The sequence below is a fragment of the Podarcis vaucheri genome, assembly GCF_965113315.1.
Source record: "Podarcis vaucheri genome assembly, chromosome: 7".
Taxonomy (NCBI): domain Eukaryota; kingdom Metazoa; phylum Chordata; class Lepidosauria; order Squamata; family Lacertidae; genus Podarcis; species Podarcis vaucheri.
This window is the reverse complement of record NC_138765.1, coordinates 5,656,027-5,667,663: the sequence shown is the minus strand read 5'-3', so window position 1 is coordinate 5,667,663 and position 11,637 is coordinate 5,656,027. Positions and strand designations below refer to the sequence as shown.

At 50.4% G+C, this 11,637-nt stretch overlaps 1 long non-coding RNA gene across 1 annotated transcript; it reads left to right on the top strand.

Moving 5' to 3' along the window:
- Positions 1-413: 413 nt before the first annotated feature.
- On the top strand, positions 414-2,366 carry LOC309537021. Its single transcript, XR_014221759.1, has 2 exons — positions 414-1,094; positions 1,908-2,366. It is a non-coding gene; the product is annotated as an uncharacterized lncRNA (long non-coding RNA).
- The last annotated feature ends 9,271 nt before the right edge of the window (positions 2,367-11,637 follow it).

The following is an 11,637-nucleotide window of genomic DNA, read 5'->3' as shown; positions in this document are numbered from 1 at the left end:
ATATCTCTCTGCATAAAAAAATTCCTTCCAGTAGCACCTTAAAGACCAACTAAGTTAGTTCTTGGTATGAGCTTTCGTGTGCATGCACACTTCTTCAGATACACTGAAACAGAAGTTGCCAGATCCTTCTATATAGTGAGAAGGTGGGGAGGGGTATTACTCAGAAGGGTGGTGGGAATGGGAGATTGGCAGGTAGCTGAGATGAGCCTATTGACGACTCTTAACGACTGCAATAGGTCTTACAGGAAAAGGCAAGGGGTGAGAAGGTGAAAAATGGCTTAGTCATGTATAATGAGATAAGAATCCAATGTCTTTGTTCAAACCAGGTCTCTCCATGGTTTTAAGTTTGGTAATGAGTTGCAATTCAGCAGCTTCTCTTTCCAGTCTATTTCTGAAATTCTGAAATTTCTGCGTTGTGCTTCGTGCTAGGGCTGGGCAGCTGTTTGTCCTTGGAGCCAAATCTGTTATGATTCTGACGGCTCCAACCCTGAGAGGTCAAAAGTGGGCGAGCTGGGCTTGCCAGCTGGCTTCCCAGCCCCTCTGCATGTCGACACTCCCATCATCCCTGACCACTCATCCCACTAGCTAGGGATGATGGGAGTTGTAGTCCAACAACAACCGGGGACTCAGGTTTGAGAAATATTGGTGTACTCTGATGGCCAGTGGCTGTCCAGGGTTTCCCATCTTGGCCCGACCTGGAGATGCCAGGGATGGAACCCAAGGCCTTCTAAATGCCAAGCAAGTGCTCCAAATAACAGGGGAAGATCCCACCGCTCCTTCGCATGGAGAAGGTCCCAGGTGCAGTCCTGGGCAATAAATCCTCTGCGTGAAACCCTGGGGAGCTGCTGCTGCCAGCCAGTGTAGCCAACACTGAACTAGATGGACCAATGATCTGGCTCCCTAGAGGGCAGCACCTTATAATCTTTCTGTCCGCTCTGCAGGTCACTGGGACTTGTGGGCCTGTCTCCCTACGTGTCCTCAATCTGCAATTCCCAGTGCAATCCCAGGCAAGCAGGAAACGACCCAAGAGGCAGAAGTCACAGCAACGGGCAAAAAGGACAACTCGGCCAACCCCAGCCAGCAACGTTGAGCAGGTAAGCAGTTGATAGGTTGGGAACACTGGGAAACGAATCCCTGGATCGTTGTGGCTTCGCTGCCTTGGGCTGCAAGCGAGAAAGGAATGGTTGGAGATCCTGAAGCTGTAAGGAATGCACTTCTGAGCATGTGCAGAGTGCTTTCTTTGGGTAACACTGGGCAACCGCCAGCCACTTCCACCCCTCTGGATTTAGGAGGCCCATTGAGCTTGTGCGTCCTACCAGACTTTAGCCCTGGTGGCATCTCCTTGCAATAATAATAATAATAATAATAATAATAATAATAATAATAATAATTTTTATTTATACCCCGCCCTCCCCAGCCAGAGCCAGGCTCAGGGAGGCTAACACCAGTAAAATTACAGTAAAAACATAATAGGAAAAGGGAAAAAAACAATTTAAAATACACGTTAAAATGCAGCTCTGTCTTGCAGGCCCTGCGGAAAGATGTCAGATCCCGCAGGGCCCTGGTCTCTTGTGACAGAGCGTTCCACCAAGTCGGGGCCAGTACTGAAAAGGCCCTGGTCCTAGTTGAGACCAGTCTAACCACCTTGCGACCTGGGACCTCCAAAATGTTGCCATTTGTGGACCTTAAGGTCCTCCATTGGAACATATGGTATTACAGTGGTGCCTAGGTCCCTTTACCTAAGTCCATAAAGAATGCTGTATTATTTTACTGTTTTACTGGGAGGGCGGAATATAAATAAATTATTTATTACTACTATTATTATTATTATTATTATTATTTTATTATTCAAAGAAGTGTCGCAACAACCAGATTTACAAATCTGAACCATTTGCTTCTCCTTCCAGATCCAGCCTACAAGAGCCTTTAATCATCTCCTGCCTCCGAACCCAGAAGCCCCCCAGACTCCCCGCCATATGGAAGAGGACGGTGATGATCCTCAGTGCCATCCTGCTGCTGCTGCTCCTGGCCAGCCCCTTTCCTCTGTACCCGTCGGAGCTCTCCTGCCTCCAGCAAAACCGCTACGCCAGATCCTTCCACCTCATGCTCACGTACAGTGGGCCACCACCCACGTAGAAGGCAGGGAGTGCTGGTGCGGCGTGGACTCTTCATAATGCACGGAGAGAAGAAAGTTGTCTCTGGGAGTTCCACAGGCTCTTCCTCCAGCGGGTCCCAGAATCTGTTCCTGCAGTGCAGTGCCTGGCTGCATCTGTTCAGAGATGGGCTGTAGCACCTGAGGAAAGGAGAGAGAATACCCCCCCCCCAAGTGTTCAATTATTAGTTGTTAACACAAATATTCACTGTTAGGCCTATCCTCCTCCATTCATTTAACTGTTCTTAAAAAAGATGGAATTTGTATTCAACTACGCATGCCCCATACATTTGCGACACATTCCCTTCCTCCTAAGAATCCTCCTAAGAACTACAGTTCCCAGCACCCTTGACAAACGGCTATACCCAGTGTTACGGAAGGGGGGGGCATGTCTTCTTCACTACAATATATTTGCTCAATTTCTCTAGGACTCCATCACCCCTCCCCTGTCCTCCATAATCTCTCAAGTAATCCTGTCAAAATCACTCTGCCAAACCTTTCCTCCGGGCAATGCCAGGTGACAGACTACGTGTACATGGACAATTGTCTTCTCAGGATGTGCTTATCTGCGCATATCTCCAGCTCTGCATATTTCCCCCTCCCTCCTCCATATCTCCAGCCCTCTGCATATTCCCCCCTCCCTCCTCCATATGTTAATCTGTGTAACCCAACCTCTCCTTAATGTATTCATGATGTAACTGGGATGTATTTTGCACTGTATTCTGGGACATAGAGGGAGTTTCAAAAGTTCTTGTCACCCCTTTCTTGCTGTTCAATCTCGCCTTGAACCTGTTGCGCAATAAACTTGGATCTTCTGCAGTTTGCTCCTGCGTCCGGCTGAGCTCATTTTTCTTCCGCAGGGACCCACGGACTTAGTCCGATGAGCTGGGTGGCAGAGTAACCCCGCACCCAGATTTTTCCGTAACACCAGGATTCCTGTGTTTCGGTGTGCTTTAAATGTATGATGTGCACACCGCCTTTCTTCCACTGAGCACAGTGTCACAGAAGTCAAGGAACCTAGGTTAGCCATCCCCATTAAGTTCAGTGTGTCAGCGTACATCACCCTGAGGCTAGGAGTTCCGCAGATCGCAGGCGGCTGCCTTTTGAAATGCAGGACCTTTGAAATGCAGGACCTTAAATGCAGACAACCTCTGCTCTTTGGTTGCTGTGGCAACATCTGGAATTCTGGGTGGCCTTTTCTGCAGAACATTTTGCTGCCACAGACTCTGCTTGAACATGAACAAGAGCACATTTAGAAATGGGCATTTTGAAGGAAATGATTTTGAGAGGAAAATGCACTTTAAAATATTATTAAAAGGCTGTTTTTTAAAATCCAGAACGCGGCAGCTAGACTGGTGACTGGGAGCGGCCGCCGAGACCACATAACACCGGTCCTGAAAGACCTACATTGGCTCCCAGTACGTTTCCGAGCACAATTCAAAGTGCTGGTGTTGACCTTTAAAGCCCTAAACGGCTTCGGCCCAGTATACCTGAAGGAGCGTCTCCACCCCCATCGTTCTGCCTGGACGTTGAGGTCCAGCGCCGAGGGCCTTCTGGCGGTTCCCTCATTGCGAGAAGCGAAGCTACAGGGAACCAGGCAGAGGGCCTTTTCGGTGGTGGCGCCCGCCCTGTGGAATGCCCTCCCATCGGATGTCAAGGTGATGGACAACTACCTGACATTCAGAAGACATCTTAAGGCGGCCCTATTCAGGGAAGCTTTTAATGTATGATATTTTAGTGTTTTTTGGATTCTGTGGAAGCCGCCCAGAGTGGCTGGGGAAACCCAGACAGATGGGCGGGGTACAAATAATAAATTATTATTATTATTATTATTATTATTATTATTATTATTATTATTAAAAATATCATGGCATCACACAGAAAGGAGGCAGAACCGACTTCTGGGTGAATCCACACAAAAACATTATGAACCATTAATATAAGGTTACCAGATTTTTTCCAATGAATCTGGGGACGCATTTCAACTTCAATGGATTTTGTCAGGGGACTGATTTGTAAATCCGGGGACTGTCCTCAGGAAACAGGGACACCTGGTAACCTTACATTAATAACATTTTATCACCCATTTATTTATTTGCAAGAAGCCTTGGACCACTTTGTAGGGAGGTGGGGGCAAATAATTTTGCCTGCTCTAGTCTCAGTGCTCCCCGTTAACAGAGAAATCTGAGGGCTCCCTTGGTCAAAAAACAAAGACTCCAGCCAGGAATACCAGAGCAAAAGAGCAGCCAGGAGGCTTGGTCTTGATTGAAGACTGTCGTGACAGGACTCCCACCTGCCACCAGGTGGAACAAGATGGAAGCCCCAAACAAAAGAGAACCCAAACTTTTATTAGCTGCTAATCCCCATGTTACACCCCCCCCAAACTACATCACGGTTACATCATGAAAGGGGAGGTCTGGTGGCAGTAATCTGAGCATCCTGGACTCTGCCCCATGGTTCTCCTTGCCCTCCACCAAACACCCATCAAGTAAAGCAAAAGAGATATTTACATTTCCCTGTTTCCCAGCCAAGTCATCACATCCTTTTGTCTTCATCTGGGTTTGCTATTTTTGGAATGGCTACCTGTCTGGCACTCAGGTATCAGGATGCCAGGGATTACCACTCAGGAATTTCTGAAGTTTCCCTAGTGAGCCAGTACACAGATACATTTGTTTTGCGTTTTGCGCCTTTGGGGGGGGGCATTTTGCAGCCTAGTCGGAAGGAGCACCGGGCAGGCGGTGGTGGGGAGCGATGCCGCCCCCCCAATGCAAGCTTGTAATAGGAATTTTATGGTCTTAGATATATGGTAATGTTCATAAGTGTACCAACCAAGCACGCCCCCCCCTTCCGTTCCGTATCATACATAGATCAGCACAGGAAGGCCAACCTGGAACCATTTTGACTCCTAAACTGAGCAAATCTTTTCTCTGCAAGGTCAAAATGGAAAAGCCTCCCCATTGTCTCTTTCCTCACAAATCCTGTCTGTGTTTGAATAGGGTGTGAGCCCAGGAACTAAGTATTTATCATTATAAAAGTCTGGGCAGGCTACCCAGGAAATCCAATTAAGTAACCTGCCAGACCTGCGATGTATGTATGATGTTTCTGGGGGTGGTCTTGATCTAGAGGATGGGAATTTCAAAAGTCTTTATAAGCCCTTGCACGCCATTTTTCTAGGTCCCTCCTCTCTCCTGCGGGTGAAGGGAGCACCCTGTTGCAACAGATCAATGAAGATCAGGCTTACTAGCTGCTTTGCTTCTCAATATTCTCTGCTTGGCCTCTGTTATTTTCTCCTACCAATAGGGAACCTACGTAAGGACTCTATATGGGCTCTTGGATACCCCATAAGGGGAAAAAGGGCAATTTTTCTTTACAACACAAGCAGCCCGCAGCTGGGGCCCACACCACCGCTGGCCATCACAAAAAGCTGGTAGGCTGACCTAGCGGCCTACTCAGGGGCCAGGCTGCCCACTCGGGCTGGCAGCACCCTGGACAAGCAGCTGCCGGTGGAGGAGTCGGCTCCCCCCCATACTGCTGCCAGGGAAAAGCTCCCAAAAGGCCGCAACGTGTGTAACTGAGCAGGCTAAAATGCAGCCTAAAATGCAACAAATCCCACCCCCCACCCCCAGCAAAAGTCAAGAAGGCCGGTTACTTACCTCTGTCCGGCCGCCCGGACACGATCCTGATCCTGATCTTGGAAGGAAGAAAGGCAAAAGAGGCCTGAGGCCAGGAGTCAGCCTCTTTTCTTGTGGCCTTAGGTCCACCCCCGGCCAGCCGTCCATTGCCCTCCCTGGCCGAGGGCGGGTCAAAGGCCAGTTCAAGCAGCATAGCTGTCAACTTACAGATTTGAAAATAAGGGACCAGCAGCCTTAAAAATAAGGGACCAGCAGCCAAAATAAGGGACCTGCAGCCTCCCCTGTTCCAGGCACTCCAGTCTTCCTGTCCTCCTGCAGTCTGGTCAAACTCAGGCTGGTAGCTTCGAGAACACTGTCCAACCAATTTTGTAACCAGGGGTTCAACTGAAGAGAATCTGAATCCCATGCACCACAAGGCCTATGCAGCCTCAACTTAAGATGGCTCCCCGGCCTGGCTTTGCACTGCAAAGTTTGCAGCAGCACGTGCAACAAAATGGCATCCAGCATTCAAAAACCTCCTCAGCTTGCATTAACTAGCCACACACACACAGCCTCCGCCCCTCGCCACGAGATCGCCACTCACCCACCATTTTAGTCAACCAGCTCCTTTATTTTCCCCCATAAGTCAATCGAAGGAGCCTCCAAAACAAATTCAAAAGCCCCCCCCCCCTCACAAGATCTCCTTTCCTTTTCCGCCACCATGTGCCCCCACTGCAGACAGACATTTTCGCCGGCAAGGGTGAGTGGGCTGTCAATGACGTATCCATCCGATTCTGATCCGAGCGCTCAGTACAGGTATGTTCAACTTCTGAGCCCCTCCCAGCCAAAGGCAGAAAGCCTTGCCAGCAGCCAAAGGAAGCCTCAAGCGGTGGTTCCCACAGCGCAGCAACCTGGCAAAGGGGATGCAGCAAGGAAAACCACCGTCACTTCTCCGCTGGGAAGCGCTGAGCAAAGGCGAGTCCCCAGGCAACACGGCCGATTTGATTGGCATAAGGCATGCAAGCTCCCAGTCGTTCTTAGACTCCTTATTGGGTGAATAACGCAGCCAAGCAACACAGTTGGAGCCTCCCTCCTCCCTGGCCGGCAGGGAGGGAGGGAGAGGAGCTGCTTCCTTTGAAATTTAAGGGACATCATTTAAGGGACATCCATCAATAAGGGACAGCAGCGGGACACGGCGCTGGTGTTAAGTTGTGGGGGAACATAGCAGACGACACAGCGATTTCTCCAGAGCAGCTCTTTATTTGTAAGCTGGAACAGAACTGAACAGCAAACAGCTCAGCCGGCCTGCTTTTATAGGCAGCCGGCTGTTAACAATGTAGCAACAACAACCCAGGGTTTCCCGCCTAAAATAACTGACGTGGACCTGAGTGAAAACTACATACACAATACTCCTGGTGGCCAGGGTGAGAACTTCAATACATAACACCTGGGATAAGGGAGTTTCCCGCCAAATAAGGGACGGTTGACAGCTATGTCAAGCAGGTGGGTGGCACCCGCCCAGGTGAGCCTTGCTCGGTGCCGCAAACCCCACCCACCTGTGGGGAAGGGAGGGCGGATATTCCTGCAACATCCCCACTGGCATTTTGCATGGCTCCCTTTTAGGTGCTACAAAGACAAGTGTCAGACAAGCTGCTTCTTCTGGAATCCTTCAACAGGCGATACCATCAGCTGGTGAGGAGCGGGGCCATCGGCCCACAGCTCCGGCCCACGGTGCAAGAGGTCAACCAGCGCTGGGATGACCTGCAGGCTCGGACGGCTGCCATTTGCAAGAGGCTGAAGGTGGGTCCTGGTGGGCGCTGGACCTTGGAGGTCCACAGTCACCTTGAGGTCCACATTACCTCCGGGATAACTGAAATATACTCGGATTCGAGAGTGGATTTCATGCTCTTTATTCAGCTCATAGTGGTGAGGAGGAATGGAAGTTCCCCCAGAATGTCTGCTTTATATGCATTATTTACACAATGGGCCCCACCTGATTGTCTAATTCAGGGATTCTCCCGTAGGCCAATCAGGTTGCGGATTCACTTCCACCTGGAGTTGGATTGGGTGGCTCCAGCGGACCAATCAGACTGCTGCATTCTGGATCCTATTGTTCTTGGACCAATCAGACTGCTGCATTTTGGATCCTATTCAACTTAGTACACATCAATAAGCTTTCGAGGGCCGCATGCCAGTGGTCTGTGGAGCAGCGAACCTGAATTTTAACTTTATACACTGGGCTGGTTCAGGAAGACAGGAAGCTGTCAGATCTTTGCTCCATCTAACTCAGTACTGTGTACACTGACTGGCAGCGACTCTGCAGGATTTTAGGCAGCCCTGTCTGGAGGCGCCACGGACTTAACCTTTCACTTACAAGGCAGACACCCTGTGCTGAGCTTTGGCTCTCCTATGCACATTCACAAACACCTGTCTCTCTCCTCCCTCCATTGCCAGAACTCAACGATATATTATTCCACCCAAGGAAATCGGGACCAATGAGGGGTGTGTCTTGGGAAGGGTCCTGGGGGCCACATAGGTCTTGAGGGCCACATTCAAACCCTGGGACTGTGGCTCTGCAAAGGCGGCCACAGATGCGGCCTAGGACCCCCGTACCTACGGTACCACCTCTGCTGGTATGTCCCACGGATGACCTTACGGTCTTCAGATAAAAACATATTGGAGATCCCGGGCCACAGGGAGGTTAGGCTGGCCTCAACCAGAGCCAGGGCCTTTTCGGCCGTGGCCCCGATCTGGTGGAACGCTCTGTCACAAGAGACCAGGGCCCTGCGGGACTTGACATCTTTCGGCAGGGCCTGCAAGACAGAGCTGTTCCACCTGGCCTTTGGTTTGGACTCAGTCTGACCCTTATGTTTCCCTCCCCTTATGGTTTTGATCTATGGGCTACTATTAAAATGAGACTGCATTTTAAGTGGCATTTAAACCTGTATTTTAAATTGTGTGCCCCCCCCATTATGTTTATATTGTAATTTTACTGGTATTAGTCGCCCTGAACCCAGCTCTGGCCGGGGAGGGCGGGGTATAAATAAAATTTATTATTATTATTATTATGACCCAGTGCTGTGGATCATGCATCATACGATTCCACAGGTAAAACCTAGGCCATTTTTGAATAGCTGCTTCAGGGCAGATGTTCCTCCTACAATATTGTCCAGGTATCTCTTAGCTCTGTGCATAAAGTGCGGTGTTTGATATGTTCTTTCCCTTCCTTCCCCCTGCCAGCATGTTGTGAACCAGTGGGAAAAGTTTGAGCTGGAGAAAGAGACCATCCGGGTGTGGCTGGTGGAGCTGGACCTCTGACTCACGGACGTGGAGCTCTTCTCCAGAGGGACGTCGCTGGAGAAAATGATACAGCTGCAGGTAGGTAAAAAGCTGAGGAAGGGGCCCATGGAGAGGGAGGGGAATCAAGAGTTTGCACTCTTGCAGTTTTCCCACAAAGCTACACGTTTCTCCAGGGATTCACCGAGTGCTTCTGGCGCCTGGTATCTCAGCTCAGGACCTGGCATCTTGAGCAGGTTGACATTTGCTGAGGAAAACATTTCTGGACACCTCAATGTTCTTGCAAAAATAATAATAATCCATGCATGGATAGTGTCCAGCAAAAGCTCAGAGATTTATCTTATTTCATAATAATTTCAGTGTTTGTTTTTTTAAGGGCTGGTACTTGCCCTGGGGCGCGGGTGGCGCTGTGGGTTAAACCACAGAGCCTAGGACTTGCCAATCAGAAGGTCGGTGGTTCGAATCCCTGTGACGGGGTGAGCTCCCGTTGCTCGGTCCCTGCTCCAGCCAACCTAGCAGTTCGAAAGCACGTCAAAGTGCAAGTAGATAAATAGGTACCGCTCCGGCGGGAAGGTAAATGGCATTTCAGTGCGCTGCTCTGGTTCGCCAGAAGTGGCTTAGTCCTGCTGGCCACATGACCCGGAAGCTGTATGCCGGCTCCCTCGGCCAATAAAGCGAGATGAGCGCCGCAGCCCCAGAGTCAGGGGTCCCTTTACTAAAAACAATTAGAAATATTTTCTCGGCCACCGATTTCAGGGTTGCCAGGAACAGTTAAATCAGTATTGTTACCCAGTCTCTTGGCATCAGTCCCACGGCCAGCAGGTAGGTTATCCACAGGGGCAGAGGCGGGGTGTGTGGTGGGGGTGGTCCGCCCTGGGTGTTTTCGCTGAGGGGGTGACATTTGGCACGCCGCCTGCCCGTGACTCCCAAGCCTACCACGAGCCGTCACGGGAAGGGAGGGAGCTGTGCTAATTTGCTGGCAGCATTCTCCCCTTCCCCCTTCGTTTTGACACCTGGGAAAGGCTTGGGAGTCATGGTTGGGTGGCTCGCTAAATGTCCGCCATCAGTGGCTTGCTCCACCCCCACGGGTGACTGGCTCCGCCCCCGGCTGCAGGGCGGGCATGCTGCTCCGTGCGCCCGAGCGGCTATCTCGTGCCCATAAGGGCACACGCCACCAGGCCCAGACAGGGGAGGGGGGGGCATATGGGCCACTTGGTCCGGGCCTCTGATTCCAAAGGGGGCTTCGGTCAGCATATTCACAATGCTAGGAAAGCGTTTTTAAATGTAAATACTTAAAATAATCCTTTCCCCTATATATTTTTAAAAAGCACTATTGTATATCTTTTCCCAGTAGTGATGTATGGAAGTGAGAGCTGGACCATAAAGAAGGCTGATCACCGAAGAATGGTTGCTTTTGAATTCTGGTGCTGGAGGAGACTCTTGAGAGTCCCATGGACTGCAAGAAGATCAAACCTCTCCATTCTGAAGGAAATCAGCCCTGAGTGCTCACTGGAAGGACAGATCCTGAAGCTGAGGCTCCAATACTTTGGCCACCTCATGAGAAGAGAAGACTCCCTGGAAAAGACCCTGATGTTGGGAAAGATGGAGGGCACAAGGAGAAGGGGACTACAGAGGACGAGATGGTGGGACGGTGTTCTCGAAGCTACCAGCACGAGTTTGACCAAACTGTGGGAGGCAGTGGAAGAAAGGAGTGCCTGGCGAGCTCTGGTCCAGGGGGTCACGAAGAGGCGGACACGACTAAACGACTAAACGACTTTGGTTAGGCGGGATGCTTGTGTGATTGTATCAAGCTCTATGCCCAAATAGGTCCTGGTTGTGACTGGAGCCTCAGTTTTATCATTCACCAAAGGGACACCAAGCTTCCCGGCCAAGGATGTAAATGCTTATAGCAACTCTATGCAGTCGGGCGGGTTGCTTGCCACAAGAATAAAGTCATCCAAATAATGCCCCTCCCCTTTGGCACCTGTTCTAAAACGAAGGGCCCTATCCAGGAATGTGTTAAATGTTTCAAAGGCTGCGCAGGCTTCTGAGCAACCCATGGGCATGACTTTATCTATGAAATACGCCCCCTAGAATTTAAAACCCAGCCAATGGAAGTCTTCCGGATGAACTGGGACGAGACGAAAGGCTGACTCAATGTCACACTTCGCTAGTAGGGCTCCCCTCCCAAATCCCCGAACAAGCTTTACCGCTTGATTGAAGGAGGCACACTTCACAGACACAGGGATTATAAAAACGAGGGGAAACCCATCCCGCAGATATCTGATGGCTTTCCTGTTTAGATATAAATCAAGGAGGACTTTCAATGACTGAAGTTCAATTGGTGAGAAGGCCAGACCGAGGTTAGTATTAATACCGGTTTCCGGCCCCACCCTGGGAGGGACCGGGGGCACTACGGTTACCCTGGTGGAAGTGCCCCCTTCCGCCCCGAAAGGGCTGCTTACCTTTGAAACAAGTTGTGGCCAGATGGTTGCCCAGGCATTTCCCCCACGCATGCAGGTACTTACAGCTCGGTCGCAAACACGTCCCTCTCTTATACTCCCAGCATTGCCGACA